We start from the raw sequence: 14,254 nt of genomic DNA, 5'->3' as shown, positions 1-14,254 counted from the left end.
CAAATTCTGCAAATCCTTTCCAAAGGACTGTCCTTGAACGAGTGAAGCAAGATCCCTATCTCCCCAAACCAACTACATCACAGGGCTCGGCAGGAATAAAATGCATTGTACAGCTGTCACTTTTATCATTTTAAACAGAATCTTGTTTTAGTAGCCTGTCAGATGACAAGGGTAGATATGAATTCAATAGATAATACTGAAGACCAGAAATAGTTATTTCAAATATTTTTATATTGCAAGTTAGAAACAATACTTCACTTCCCATTTGGATTTATGGTGTGTCCAAATCAGTATGATTATTATCCATTCCTAAGGTGCTTTCATTATGATTTTGCATACAACTGTCACAAACTGAGACAGCATGCACATTAAATCTGCACTTACATCTGCTATGGTTTACACCCACTTTAATCAAACCGACTTCAGTGAGCTCAGATTTATGCAGGTTTACCTCAGATCTCTAAACACAAGTGATTCTCAAGCAAGAAAAGCAATACTGATGTTTCCAAAACAAATAACAATCTAATGACAAATGGGAACACCTCTGAACAACCCCGGTCTTGGATTTGAACCTATAGACTTTCCTGTGCCTCCTCTTCCCCATAAAAAGCCCCTCTGTAGGTGATACCTTTTAGACAGGGGAAAACATAGCTTTCAAAAAGCAGCAGCAATGAAAAACGAAGAGAGAAAGATAAAAAGAAAATAGTAAAAAGGTTAGGGACTGTAAACACTCTCATAAGTGTCCAAATATTTGCAAGGAAAATTACACAAAGTTTACTTTTGATTAACTCACTACACTGCTATACTACAATAAAACATTTCTTCATCCTTGATTGGGAAACACAGAGGTGCTGCTTTTGTTTAAGCCTTCTGAAGACTCTTCTAAACTACCACCTGAGAATACCTTACCTTCTGGTTCAGAATGGCCATTTTCCCTTGAGAAAGGAAAGACATACACCTCCCATTTCAGACCTCCTAACCTGACTCGCGTCTTCCAGAACTATTTTTCTTGGTTGTGCCAACATCTCTGATGGACTTTGTTCTTTAAACATGACTTTGGTCCAGAGAAAAATTGGAACAAAGATTTACAAGGTCGGGACAGGGGGAAGAAACACCTGGCAAGTTACAGATTTTAGAACCTCATTGCACAACTATCACAGGGGACTCCCTCACTACTGAGATCAGTGAAAGCTCGCCCATGCACCCTCCCCAAAACCACGCCACTAAGGGAAAAGATCTGAGCACTTTTCTCAGTAAGGTTTTAGAGGAGATCTCCTGGAGCCCTGAATTAGAACCTTGTGCAAGCCACGACAACTAAAACATCTTCAACTCATACTGTCAATATTCATGTTAAAAACTCAAATGGAAATATTCTAGAGCGCAGTAAGCATAGTTTGGCAGCAGCAGGTACTGACAACAGGTCATGATTCTCTTTATACTTTGGACCAGTCACACATCCAATAATAAAACTCCTCGTTTATAGAAAAGTTCAGCCTTTAACTTGATTTTTAAGATGCTAACTTCTCAGGGAAGCCTGTGGCTCTGAGCCTTTTACAGAGAGACAGAGCTCCTGTCCGAGAAGCTTTCCTGGGATTAGGGGCTCCACAGCTTGCCTCTTGTACCAGTGTCTATGCGTCAGCCCTGACTAATCCCCATGCCCTGTTCACACCCAAAATGACAGTTTTCCCTGGGACCAGGAATACACCTCCAACAGGCCTGCCAAGAAAATAACTCTAGGCTTAACAAGGAAATGCTTTACCATTATCAGGAGGTTTTATCTTTTACCTCCTGGCAGAGATTTACAAATCTTACATAAAACGTTTCAGCATGCCCTGATATTTCTGCCCTCCTTTTCTATAGCCATGTCTTCTTACACAGGTATTTGATCTGGTACATCCCTCTCAGGTCTTCATAGACAGTACTGCCCTCTCATCCCACCCCTAAAGCTGACAAATACAAGCCCACTCCAAGGAATACTGACCCCATTGCATCTGGTTGATTATTGCCAAGAGGCTGGCTTTTACGTTTGGTTGGTTTGGGCTTTTTTTCTGGTGATGGCATTGTCTTGTTGTTGTTTTTGTTTGTTTCTTTGTTTTGCTTTGTTTTTTTCTGGATGGGCAAAGAAATGGATTTTTGCCTTCAAAGGAACCTGCACTTCAATAGAGGTCAAACACCTAATCTAAAAAGCCAAGGCTTTCGCCAGCAAGAGGAACTACAGCACAGTGTAAGGACTGAAGGTGAACTTTTAATGTCAAGCATAGTCCCTGGAGTAAAAAGCTGTTCCCCAAAGCAGTGTTCAGGCATGCTCATAGGTGCATCCCACCCTTGTGACAGCAGGGCTCACCGCCCATTTACCCTTACAATGCTGAAATCAAGCTTCCAGCATCACTGCTGCTGCAGGGCAGCAGGTTACCTGACTTTCAGCCCTGTGTTTTCTTTGCTTGTTACCACAGTTGTAGTAATAGTAAGTAACAGAATAGTAATTTTCTTCTTATCATATTTGAGGAATTCAGTGTTCCTCTCTAAACTGAAAAAGCAAAGGCTATGGCACAGGAAACAGGTTTCAGTGGGTTTACGCAAGGAGCTTTTTTTCCCATTCTGGTGTGAAAATGACGAACAGATAATAAAGTTTTCATGTTATTATACAGATTTTGTTTTGGAAGTGAAGACACAGAGCACTTATTTCTAATTTCCTTTCTTCCAGGTTCATTCTTTATTTAGTAAGAACTATAAAAATTTCTTGAGAAAGTAATATATTCAAGACTAATAAAATCCAAGTACAAAATATTTTCAAAGGCAGCTTAGGTACAATTATTAAGTTGTCAAATAAAAGCATCTAGTCTAAGTTATATTGGAGGAGGGATAAAGTTTACAGCTGATTTCTCAGGCCAAAACGGAACAATTTCCAGGAGCAAGTCTTCTATCCAAAAGTGCCTCTAGGAAACACCACAAACAGCAAGGTGTGTGGGTGAAAATAGTGAAGAAAAGGGTAGGCAGCAGAAGCCCACCCCTCACGAATCTCTGATTTTCACTATGCCAAACTTTCCACCTCAGCAGTCAGCCTCCATTTACTCACACTGATTGACCCCAACATGCTCAATATCTGTAATTAAAATGCTTATTTTTTTATTTTTCCATTTTTTTTTTCCTAGACAGGAATATTGAAGTGCACTTCCCTAATACGTGGTCCTTAGAAGTTAAATCTTCCTCTGTTGGCCATGATATTTAAGTGACTAGAAAGTTATCTTGTCAGTGCCCTTTACCTGCAATTCTGTGCTCTAAAATTAAGAAATAACAGGGTCAGAAGGGCTGAGACTGCATGCTTGTAGAGCTCCATTAGCTCCTGCATACACACATCACATCTGCATTTACAAATATGCTACTTCTACTACAAAACAGACATTTATTAAATTCAGCAGCATTTTTAACCATATATTTTATATATTTTTAGAAGAAAGATACTAATCATATATATTTAAATGAGGAAACAGCAAACGCACAAGAAGTTGGGATGGGTACTTGGTACAGTAGCCAAGTGAATGGAAGAACACAGGGTCACAGAATCAGCCCCTTGTTCCCAATTGCTTTGCACTAATGAAGTTAATGACCGATGCTGCATGGAGCGGGTGGAAAGCACTGTTCTGCAAGCCTGAGAGTATTTTAGTCTGTTTGCAAAAGCCCAAGTGACTACACAGGATTCAAAGCTGCAATCCACAGCTTTTAGAGCCAGAATTTAAAACTAGCAATTTTAGCACACATGATTAAAATTGCTCTATTAAAACACCAAAAAAACAGGACACAATAACTACAGTCAGCAAGACTCTTTTGGGGAACCTACGGAAGGCCACAGCTTACCCACTCTGTGTCTCTACAGAAGGAGGAAAATAAAGGAGCTGTGCAACCTGCAGCATCCTCATTTACCTAATTTTTTCTAAAGATTCCCCAGCTAACCCAAACACCCATAAACTTCTTAAAGCAATTTACTTATCATCAAAGCATTGTTTCACAAGTTGTGCATGTTGCAGTGAAAATATTAAGACAAAAGCACATGAAGATGACAGTGCATGGAGAGAATTTCTCCCTGGGAAGGCTACATTCTGCTCTGGAGAAGGCACAGTCTGTCAAAGTGTGCTTGTGTGCCACAGTGACACAGCTATACTGAAAGTCAAAAATTGAATGATATTTTTACACAACCTCATTTATGCCAAGAAGCTTTTATTGGATCTAATCTGCAGTCTGATTTCATATCAAGAAAGGCACCAAGCACAACAACTTTTTGTCTGTAAATAAAATAAATCCACATTTGTGAACTGAAAACAGTAGCAAAGGTGTAACAGCAAATAGCAAATTACCAGTCTACAAGAAAGAGCCGTTCTCAGGCAACAAAGACAGCAGGCAAGAGGGTATGTCAGCTACTGCTGCGCAAACCAGATCAAAAGAGCAGCACACAGCTGATATGTCCATAGCTCTTCATGCAGCATGACAATGAGAAGGGCTGAGATAATCCTAGACGATGCAACAGCATGGATTCAATTTTTAACAGATTCATGCAAGCATTTTTTTTTTTGTTCACCACCAAGGGAAGCTGCAATGCTACTGACACCGCACAGTTGACTGTTGTTGTTCAATGTGTTAAAAAAAAAAAAACCTGCTATAATTAAGGGAATTGCTTGGCCTCTGTCCATTTTGTTCCACACTGCTGCCTCACACTTGTTTAAAGAACTGAGAAAATTTGTTGAAAATGTGGCAGATAGTGGGAAAAAAAAATGTTACACTTGACTGGTTCAAATTAGGCAGTATTTGTACAGATGGAGCACCTGCCGTGACTGGCAAGAAGAACAGTCATGTCGCTTTGCAAGAAAAGTTTTTGGATCGAAAGTTATTGAAATACCATTTGTATCCATCAAGAATTTTTTCTGAGCCAAAGACTGAGGTTTCTTACATGTCTAAATCCTGTCATCTCTTACTCTAGCAAAATAAGTATTTATGCATGAGAGCTGCCAATAAGCATACCATGTAATTGATGAAAATGATGAGCAGAATACATACACAATGTCTTCTGTCAAAGGGCAAAAACTGTGAAAAGATTCTGAAAACAGTGAATGACCGATACAATCTCTAGAAATAATTAACCTTTCAATGACAAGTCTCCTTAAGAACAAAAACGGGATTAGAAATCTGGTCTGCACAAACATGACATCTCAGTTTAACAGCCTCAATATGCACTTACAGGTAAAGGATTGTCCATTGGTTGTATGTTTTCATACATGGGCTGCTTTTAAATCAAACGTGAGATGTTTTTACTCAATTCGAAACGGTGTGCTTAAGAAATTTGCAGCCTTTGAGAGGTGAAGTTCTGGGATTTACTGTGATACGATGTTTCTGGAGTTGTTTCATTCTTAGTTAGAAGGTTGTAGAAAAGAACAATTTCCCATTCAAACCCCTTTTTATAACGTCATTTGAAACAGTCTGGAATTTCTCAGCATTAACAAGGAGGAGATACTCTTGCAGCAACAGAGTGAAGATCTATACTTTTATCTGCAGAACAGAACTAGACACACCCAGAGAACAGCAAAATCCGAAAATGAGTACTGAAAGAAGTTTCCCTCTGACACATGCCTTCCCTTTAAGTGCTTCCGCAGGTTAGGAATGACACATATTCATGAACAGTAATATCCTATTATAAACTTGTTAAAAATAGACTGTTCAAAAATCACCAATTTTCATCTTAATGACTTTGTGTCAACAAAGCCGGAAACAAGGGCAAAAAAAAGGATGTTCAGGACCTCTCACACTATTTGAGGGTTGCAATGGCAGCTGTACTCTGTTCACTTCAGGAAAAAAAGAACTAAGGGTCATTCTCTTTTTTGACACTAATAATGATAAATTATGTTTAACAATACAGAGAATCAAAATAAATTTTAAAGACCATTTACAGCATATCTAGGGAAAAATAAAACAAAAAACACCAAACTACCAAACCCTAGCCACACTTGCTAAAAGACCAAGCCTTGTAAATTAGTGATTCCTGGCCCTGTGAGCAGCCTCCTGCCTTTGACTATTTTCCCTCTTTTTGAGCTCCTAAATTTGCAAATATCTATTCAAATTTTTTCTTCTTGGCAAATACCATTTTTTCCCTGGACAGAGAAAAATATATGAGCACATACCCATTTCAAAATAAAAACTTCAGACTAAAAATGTATTACAGAATCTGTTTTTAGATGGGTATGAAAATCTGTTTGTTTGTTTGTTTGTTTTTTAAAGGTAACTGTATTTAAAAAAAATGCACATATACTGTTATGGGAAGAATTAAAAAATAATTCAAATGGAATTCTAAATGGAATCATTTTTCATTATCCAACGTAATAAAAATAGGCAAAAAGTCAAGAATGTAAACACATAGCTTACATTTTTTTGGTTGTTTTTAATGTTCATAAGCCACAGTTTCATCAATGAAATATATAACGACCATTACTTCATTTACCACATACAATCTAGCAAGCAACTTCATAGAAGATTTTTGTTGCAGTTCCTCTTCTAATAAGAAGGAGCACTTGCCTAAAACAAATCTCAATATACGTTAGACATTTTGTTCTTTAGGGAAGAACAGTACTTGCACAAACTGAAACTTGTACACCCAGTGCTTTTGTTTATTTTTAATTATGATGGTTTTTTGCAATAGCAAACAGCATTGATTCATTTGAATGCCCAAAGGCTTCACCCTTTGCAAAGGCTGCATATTATTCACATGCAATTAGATTTGTATATTTTTTTTAATATTACAAAAATACTTCATACGAAGTACATACAGAAGCAAATTCTATCCAGGCAATACACATTTTTAATCTAGATGAGTGGGAAAAACAAAAACTAAAATAAACAAACAAACCATGCTTTTCATGTGTCCTATTAACTCCCAGGACAAACCTATAAAGTAGTCCTTCAAGCTCTCTAATGAAATGCTGAATAGCCACAATATTTACATACAAAACAACTTTAGCTAGTATAGTTGCAAAAGTATGTAACCCAATTTTGGTAAACTGGAAAAAAAAAAGTCTGCCTTTAAAATCAGTGCTATTATTTGCTGGAGGAAGGAGGGAGAGGTAACTTTCACGGCAACTTTGACAGAAGAGAAAATGATAACACCATTAAAACTAACAGCATCCACAAAGTATACCTCTTAGGACAGTCTGTCACCAAGACACACATCTGTAAAAACACTCTCCCAATTCACTGTGGTTGTACATCCAAAGGAAGAAGCAGGAACATGGAGCAGCCCCCAGGAGAAGAACATGCTGTGTCAGACTCCCACAATTTGAGCAGAAGACAGGCTGCTATGCAAGCGCTGCAATGCACAGATTTATACAGACAATATTTTCCAAACAAAAGCTCTATAGAAAATGTAAGCCCATCCCCTGCCCCTTTGATCTCTGCCCGTCTACCTTCTACTTTCCTTACACACTGTTTCCCTCTCTCAACTTTCTGTTTATTGTTTGTCTCTCCTTTTACTGTATAACCAGACTTTTCATTTATTGTTCCTTAAATAATTAAATAGTCTCCATTTGCTTTGCTGCTTCCAGGCTGGAGCAGCAACCCATTTATGTGCTATCAGTCACTTCTATCACCTTTCACTTTCTCTTGTTATTGTACCTTTATAGTACTATTTAGCAGGCAGAGATAAACTTTCTTCTTCTTTTCAAAGGGTAAGTTAGCAGCTTTATGAAACTGTTATTAATGTTGGATGAAATATATTTTAAACACACACTAGGTAGTTGAACTGATCCTGAAAAGCAAGAGGTAAACCATGATCAAGTGCATCAAGAACTGTAGTGCTAATTTTCATCTCTGTTCAAGTAAATTCCAATTACCCAGTTGAATGTGTCTCTGAAAAGGCCTTTTACCAGCACCATTTACTCAAGAGGCATTTTTATCTCCTCTCTATCTGTGGAGCTGAGACACAAAAAGCTAAGTCCGTTCTGTCGTTCCCTCGGCAAGGCTGAAGCCGTCTGAATCTGCCCACCTACAGCATCTTTTCCGAAGTCCCTGGGCAAGCCCCTGGCACAGCAGGGAGCTGAGCTAAAGGGCTGTGCTGCAACCCCACCAACCACTTCATCCTTCAGAAAGGCTAAAGTTAAACATTCTCATTTTCATCCTTATAAAAGTTCACACTGTCCAGAGAGAAATAATAATTAAGCTAGCATTGCCTTTTCCTTGCTGATAGAAAGCAGGACTCAGGAGCTGTGCCAATCCTTATGGTAAAAGGCTTTCCCCATGTCCAGCATTGGAGTCAGCATGGAAAGAAGCTAATGTTAAAAACAAACCTGCTTGCTGAAGGAACACAATAGAACATTTAAATACCCAGGAGAGAAGGAAAAAAAGCTAATTTCTTGTTCAGTAGCAGTAAGGGCTGTGTTCTTCAAAGTTCAACCTAGGTCTCTGTAAAACATGCCCATGCAGGCTACAAACACAGCCTCATCTATAGGGATAAACAACGCCAGCCACCAGTGGAAAGTACGGACACACAGACACCAGTAACCACAGAAATTTTGATGAAGCAGGAGGATACATCTTTAACCTTTGTGAAGTAACAAGAACCTCCTCCACTGGGGGGTTGGCAACTGTTTATCTAGAGCATGAGCTCAAATGAATCAGTGAGTAAAACTGCTATCACACCACGCTTTTTCCCCCGGATGCACGCAGCTCTCCGTTGTGCATCCAGACTAACAAACTGCACCAGGACAGAGGAAGCACAGAAAACCCCTTAGGAAAGGTGCTGGATTAAAATTAGAAGCAGAGATTAAATTCTCCAGATGAGAAGACCTCTGAATTTAATGCTATCTCACCTGTACCACATTGGATTTAAGAGTAGATGGCAACCTTATTCATGCATACACTTCAGAGAGTAATCCATTTAAAAATACTTACTGAGTGTGCTGAGAAATTCTTATATTCTTACTGCTTGGAGTTTCTGTAGATGTATTAACTTTTGATTCTTACCAGCATTGAAGTATTCAACCAAGCCTGCACTTGCAGGAGGTTACTTTTAGTAAATAAGCTAATATTTAAAAAGAGTTGGTCAAACAAGCCAAGGTAAATGCTGTGTGTTCCATGAACTCCAATAATTTATTCTTGGCTCAAAACATCATCCTTTTAAAATAAGGTTCTCTTTAGCATTATAAGTTTCTGAATTTCATAGCTTTGTAAGATTTTTCTTTACCTATACTAAAAAAATGTACTGGATGAAGCAAAACTGCAGATTATTTTGCTAGCCACATAACACTAATTTAATCCACATTCTCAAACCAGGACTGATCCAAAGACCACACATGCAGATGACAACAAGGACTATACTTACATTTAAATCCTGTAAGTGATCACAAATACAATATTCTACACTGAGGAAAAGCTGCTTCCTTAGTCCACCATCTAATTAACTGGAATGGTAACAACACGTATTTCTGCACATTTTCCTGCTTCTTAAATTATTCATTTCATTAAAGGGTTTGATACTTTCCTGCCAGTGAAATAATCCCTTGTGTTACTCATATAAATATTCCTACTGAAGAAACAGGAAATTCCTTAAAAGCAAGACTTAGAGGTGCCTTATTATTTAAGTGAACATCTAAAGGTGACTCTGTAACAGAAAAAATACATTTTCTCTAGGTTTAGACACCCAAGTTTGCACTTTAAATAAGGCTAATTTCATAAGTTTCAATTCTACTGATTGGCGATTATTTCCTGAGTTGCCTTATGATGTGTTTGCTCTGAAGTTATCAGGTTCTAACGTGGCTTCAGCATGAGCAGAAGACTCCCATCTTCCAAAAGATTTTAAATAAGGACCCTGTAGAGCACATGGCAGAGACAAACCACAAATGTAACCTTAAACATATTGCTATTGTTTTTATCTGTAGCAAAGCTCTCACTGACTTTACTAGCACATGATTTACTAGTACTCTGGATTGGATCCAGAGTACAAACACATATGTCTATTAAATGGTATTTCTATTTTGATTTTGATCTCTCCTTTGAGCCAAAACACACTGATTCTCGATAGCAGCAGCTACAATCCTTCTCATTCACTCAGGCCCTGATCCCCAAGATGCTGAGAAGCGTCAACTCACCGCGGGTCAATGGAAAACGACAACCATCCACAGGAGATCGCCTTTCTCAGACCGAAGTCAGCACCGCTTTCACAGCTAACCTCAGAGAAAGCGAGATCAGGGCTGTGACCCAGCCAGCAATAGCTGAATAAATGTGACAGATCTGGACTTAACCCCAAGCTCTTCTACTGGAGCCAAAGCCCTCCCATCAGCACCAACAGGCACGTCCCCACGCGGCACCTATGCTGGAACTATCTGACAATGGGCCCAGTCCCGCTGGCTTGAGTCATCAGAGGATTACCTGTAGGAGTAATCCCATAGAAACCCATGGCAACTTGCACAAGTCGGGGCTGCGGAATCAGCTAAGCAATCACACCGGTATCATTAATTCCAAGCCAGATACAGAAACTAAACTAGAAAATCAGACTCTGAACGTAGCATAGATTTTGCAAATGAGTTTATTCTACAGCTTAATTACTTTGTTCTTTCCCTCTAAATCAAACTAGAAACCCATTGTGTGCCTGTCCTTTTAATTAAGTTGCTGAGAAAAATACTAAAACACAAGCCATATGAACACTCTGGTTTCATGTATGAAAGCCTTCAAGTTACTGCTTGCGGAGGGGCGTGACACACACCTTGCAATTTCAATGTAAAAATTGTTAGACAGATGACCACAAGAAGAAGTTGCTCCCGATTACTTTTCAGCATTCAGAAAAGGCTATCCTCTAAAATTACTCATTTTCCTTCCCTTGACAAATCTGTAATGTTTTCTCATGGTTATTATTTTTTAAACAATTACAATTGCTTCAAAAGCATTAGCTTATTTTGTCATTTTCATAGATACGTAAATACCTCTGGGCTCACTTCTTTGAAGCAAGCAGTAAACGCTGTTTGCCCGGCTTTCATTCTGACTTTGCAAGTAGTTGGTTTATCCATGCTTTTCAAGTTATTTGGCTCTTTTCATTTCGCTGTCACACCATTTCTGCTCTCTAGGGACATTCAGAAAGACCGGGTGATAACCTGCAGCCTGAACGGCTTTGCCATTTCCTAACGGGCGCTCTAAAAATCTTAAAAATTTTAAAAGGAAGAAGCCGAGAAGAAGAAATCCCGTTGGCACATCTGAGGTATTTTCCAAATTTCTGGGGAGGGGAAATCCTGGCCGTGCGCATTGCCATGAAGGCGAGGGAAGAACCTGCCGCTCCCAGCTCTGGCACACACACCCCAAATCCCCACCGCAAGCACCGGGGCATTTCCACCCCGGCTTTAGGGTCGCGGCCGTGCCCTGCTGGGGGCTCCCACCCCCTGCGGAGCCCCCCACCCCCGCGGGACCCCAATTCAGCGGGCCGGGGGCCGCAGGGCTGTACCCGGGGGGGCTGCAGCTGCCCCCCGGTGCCTCCCCGGGCTGCGGGGCCAGGCGGTGCGGCTCACCTGGGCGCAGCGAGCTCCGCCGCTGCCCCTGCAGCCCGGCTGCCATTTGTTGCTCGCGTTCAGAGGGAGCTGCCCTCTCCTCCCCATCACCACCACCACCACTGCTCGCCAGCAACTGGTCCCGGTAGGTGTCAAAGTGGAAAAACCCCGGGGCAGAGCAAACGGCGTCCTCCCGGCAAGGCGGGCACGGAGAGGGGTGCGCTTTTTGCTGTGCTTTTTGGGATCGGGGCCGCGAGGCTCAGCCCCTCGCTCGGTGCCGAGCAGGGGGTGGCAGCCCCCTCCCCGCAGCCTCCCCGCCCCTTCTCTCCCCCTTCCTCCGCCGCCTCGGCGCAGCCCCAGCCCCGCCGCCCCTGGTACAGCCGGGAGCATCTCCGGGGGCCCTGGCCGATCTGTGCCTGGCTCGGCTCGGCTCGGCACGGCACGGCTCGGCACGGCACGGCGCTGCTCGCCTCCCTCCCTCCGTCCCCGTCGAGTTTCCTCCCGGTTCTGCCGCCTCCCCCCCCCCCCCCCCCGAGTCGCACGACCCCGCAACTTACATCGCGGAGCGGCGCCTTCCCGCAAAACTTCGCGGTGTGCCGCCCCCGGCGGCTCGGCACGGCACGGCTCGGCTCGGCACAGCTCGGCACGGCTCGGCACGGCCCGGCCGGAGCGGCGCAACAGGCAGCGCAGCCTCACCTGGCGCGGGGCCGCCGCGCCATGGGAGCGACGGGCGGAGCCTGCCGGCGGCGCGGCCGGGGCCGGGGCTGGGGGCGGTGGGGCCGGGGCCGGGGGGGGGCCGGGGCGCAGCCACCGCCCGGCCGCCCTCCTGCCTCCGCCGGGCGGCTCTGCCTGCGCCGCCGCCGCTCCCTCCTGCCCCTGCGCTGCGGCTGCAGGCAGGCGGGGAGGGAGGAGAGAGCAGAGGGTGGGAGGGAGGAAGGAGGAGACTCCCCTCCCGCTGCCACAGGCACGGCGGGGGGATGCTCCCCCGAGGGGAGATGCTCCCCCGGAGCGGGGGTGCCGGCGGGGACCGTCCCCTCGCGGTGCTGGCTCTCCCCGCCGGCAGGGGTGCGGGGGGCAGAGCGCGGCCCCGAGGGGTCGCATCAGTAGGTTCGCTGGTTTGCCGCTCCGAAGGTAATAACAAATAAAAAGGCAAAAGTGTTTCTGCCAGCAGAGGGTAACTCGGTTTTGCAAACTTCCTGCCGCACCGCGGAGTTGTTGCTGGAATAGGTGAGCCTACCGTGCGGCCAGCCTCGGCGCCCCTTTGGAGCAGCCTCGCGTAGAAACCCCTCTTGGACTGCACCATGATTCCTGCTAGGGCGACTTTCTCCTCTAACCCAGAGAGGTTCTTGTGAAATGGACTTTGGAAATACAGGCTCGAAGCAGCATCACCCTCTCTCACTCAAATGCACTTTGGCAATTTTCTACGCTATCTCTCCAAAATAAACTTCCTATTTACCCCGTGCAGCAAAGGTCTCTGTTATCTGTCTCCAGCTGAGAGTGCCTCAGTAGAAGGGATTTGGAAAGATTCGTCTCCGCTTGCTATCTTATTTATTTGCTTTAAGGTGAAAACCTTCTAAGACGCTGTACAGAACAGAAAATGAAATGGTTTGGATTTCCTTGGGAGTTTTTTGCCTCTAACTATTCAAAACTGCACTATCTCCATATAGGTCATTTAAAAAGAAACTGCTGGGTCAGAAGGAGTGCTGTCATGGCCATAGATAGGTAGTATTTCTCAGGTGGTAAGAAGGAAAAACATGCAATTAATACACAGCTAAATGCCATTCTCCATCATTAAGCATCAGCCCAGGGAGTCTCTAACCAAGTATATACTTACCCTCCTGAATAATCTGTCAGAGTCATATTAGTAAGCTAACGTAGGACCAGACCTTTGTATTACATCAACCCCCCTTTCTTTGCTCTTAGGAATATTTGCAAATTGGCTCATGAACATTTTTATGTATGCCTATCATTTTACATTCTTATCAGTGTAAGAGGAAATAACAAATATGACGAAAGTTGATAAAATCACTTTTGCCAGTTTCTTACACATTCCTCACACTCAGTGATTGACTCAACCCAGCTTTGAAGACATAACCAGTTTAAAAACTCACTACATAAGCTTACATTCCTTCTTATAATGAGTTGCATTGTCCTACAAAGTCAGTGACCAGAAGGAGCCAGGACTGAACTGCCAGCCCTGAATTATTTGCAATGGGAAATGACTCTCAGGCTTTGTGAGTTTTATTCCTATGACAGAAATGGACTTAGATTCATTTTAATTCAGTAGAAAAACATTAATCATTGCTGCAAACCCAAAATTTAATGTGCAGGAGACATTTCTTCAGCTTGTGTTTATATTTTCCCTGTTCAGAATATAAGCTTCTGGCAGCAGGGTACTGCACCCAGGATGGATGTATTTGGTTGTTCATACCCACAGTAGTAATATTTATGTCAGAAGCATTGCAAGCCTGCAGGCCTTCTTGCAGTGACTTGCTGCTGTTAAGTATTTTTTTAAATGAAAAAGAAGATTAGCAGATCTGCTTTTCATTTGGCTCAACAGAAGAAGGAAGGAAGGGAGGGAGGGAGAGAGGAAGGGAGGAAGGAAGGAAGGAAGGAAGGAAGGGAGGAAGGGAGGAAGGAAGGAAAGTGTTTGATTAGATAAAAAAGCTGTGTCTTCCATGTGGTTATTTCCCTTTAAAATTGACTCCCTAGTTGTATTTTGTAGAACCATTTATATAGTTAAATAT

General features: G+C 42.6%; 1 protein-coding gene across 5 annotated transcripts in view; it reads right to left on the bottom strand.

Moving 5' to 3' along the window:
* Positions 1–12,960, bottom strand: part of LRRC3B (leucine rich repeat containing 3B) — a 47,107-nt gene extending 34,147 nt beyond the window's left edge. Inside the window, exon 1 of one of the 5 annotated variants that reach the window (XM_080579153.1) lies at positions 12,745–12,960. The gene's annotated coding sequence lies outside the window, so the exon portion shown is untranslated. Of the gene's footprint in view, positions 1–10,121; positions 10,927–11,528; positions 12,014–12,064; positions 12,378–12,744 lie in introns of those variants that run through there. The other 4 variants (XM_080579155.1, XM_080579151.1, XM_080579154.1 and 1 more) reach the window with 4 other exon arrangements.
* Positions 12,961–14,254: the final 1,294 nt, after the last annotated feature.

This window comes from Anser brachyrhynchus (genome assembly GCF_964034855.1).
Source record: "Anser brachyrhynchus genome assembly, chromosome: 2".
NCBI classification, from domain to species: Eukaryota; Metazoa; Chordata; class Aves; order Anseriformes; family Anatidae; genus Anser; species Anser brachyrhynchus.
The sequence above is the reverse complement of the archived record's forward strand: the minus strand, read 5'-3'. Positions and strand labels throughout refer to the sequence as shown.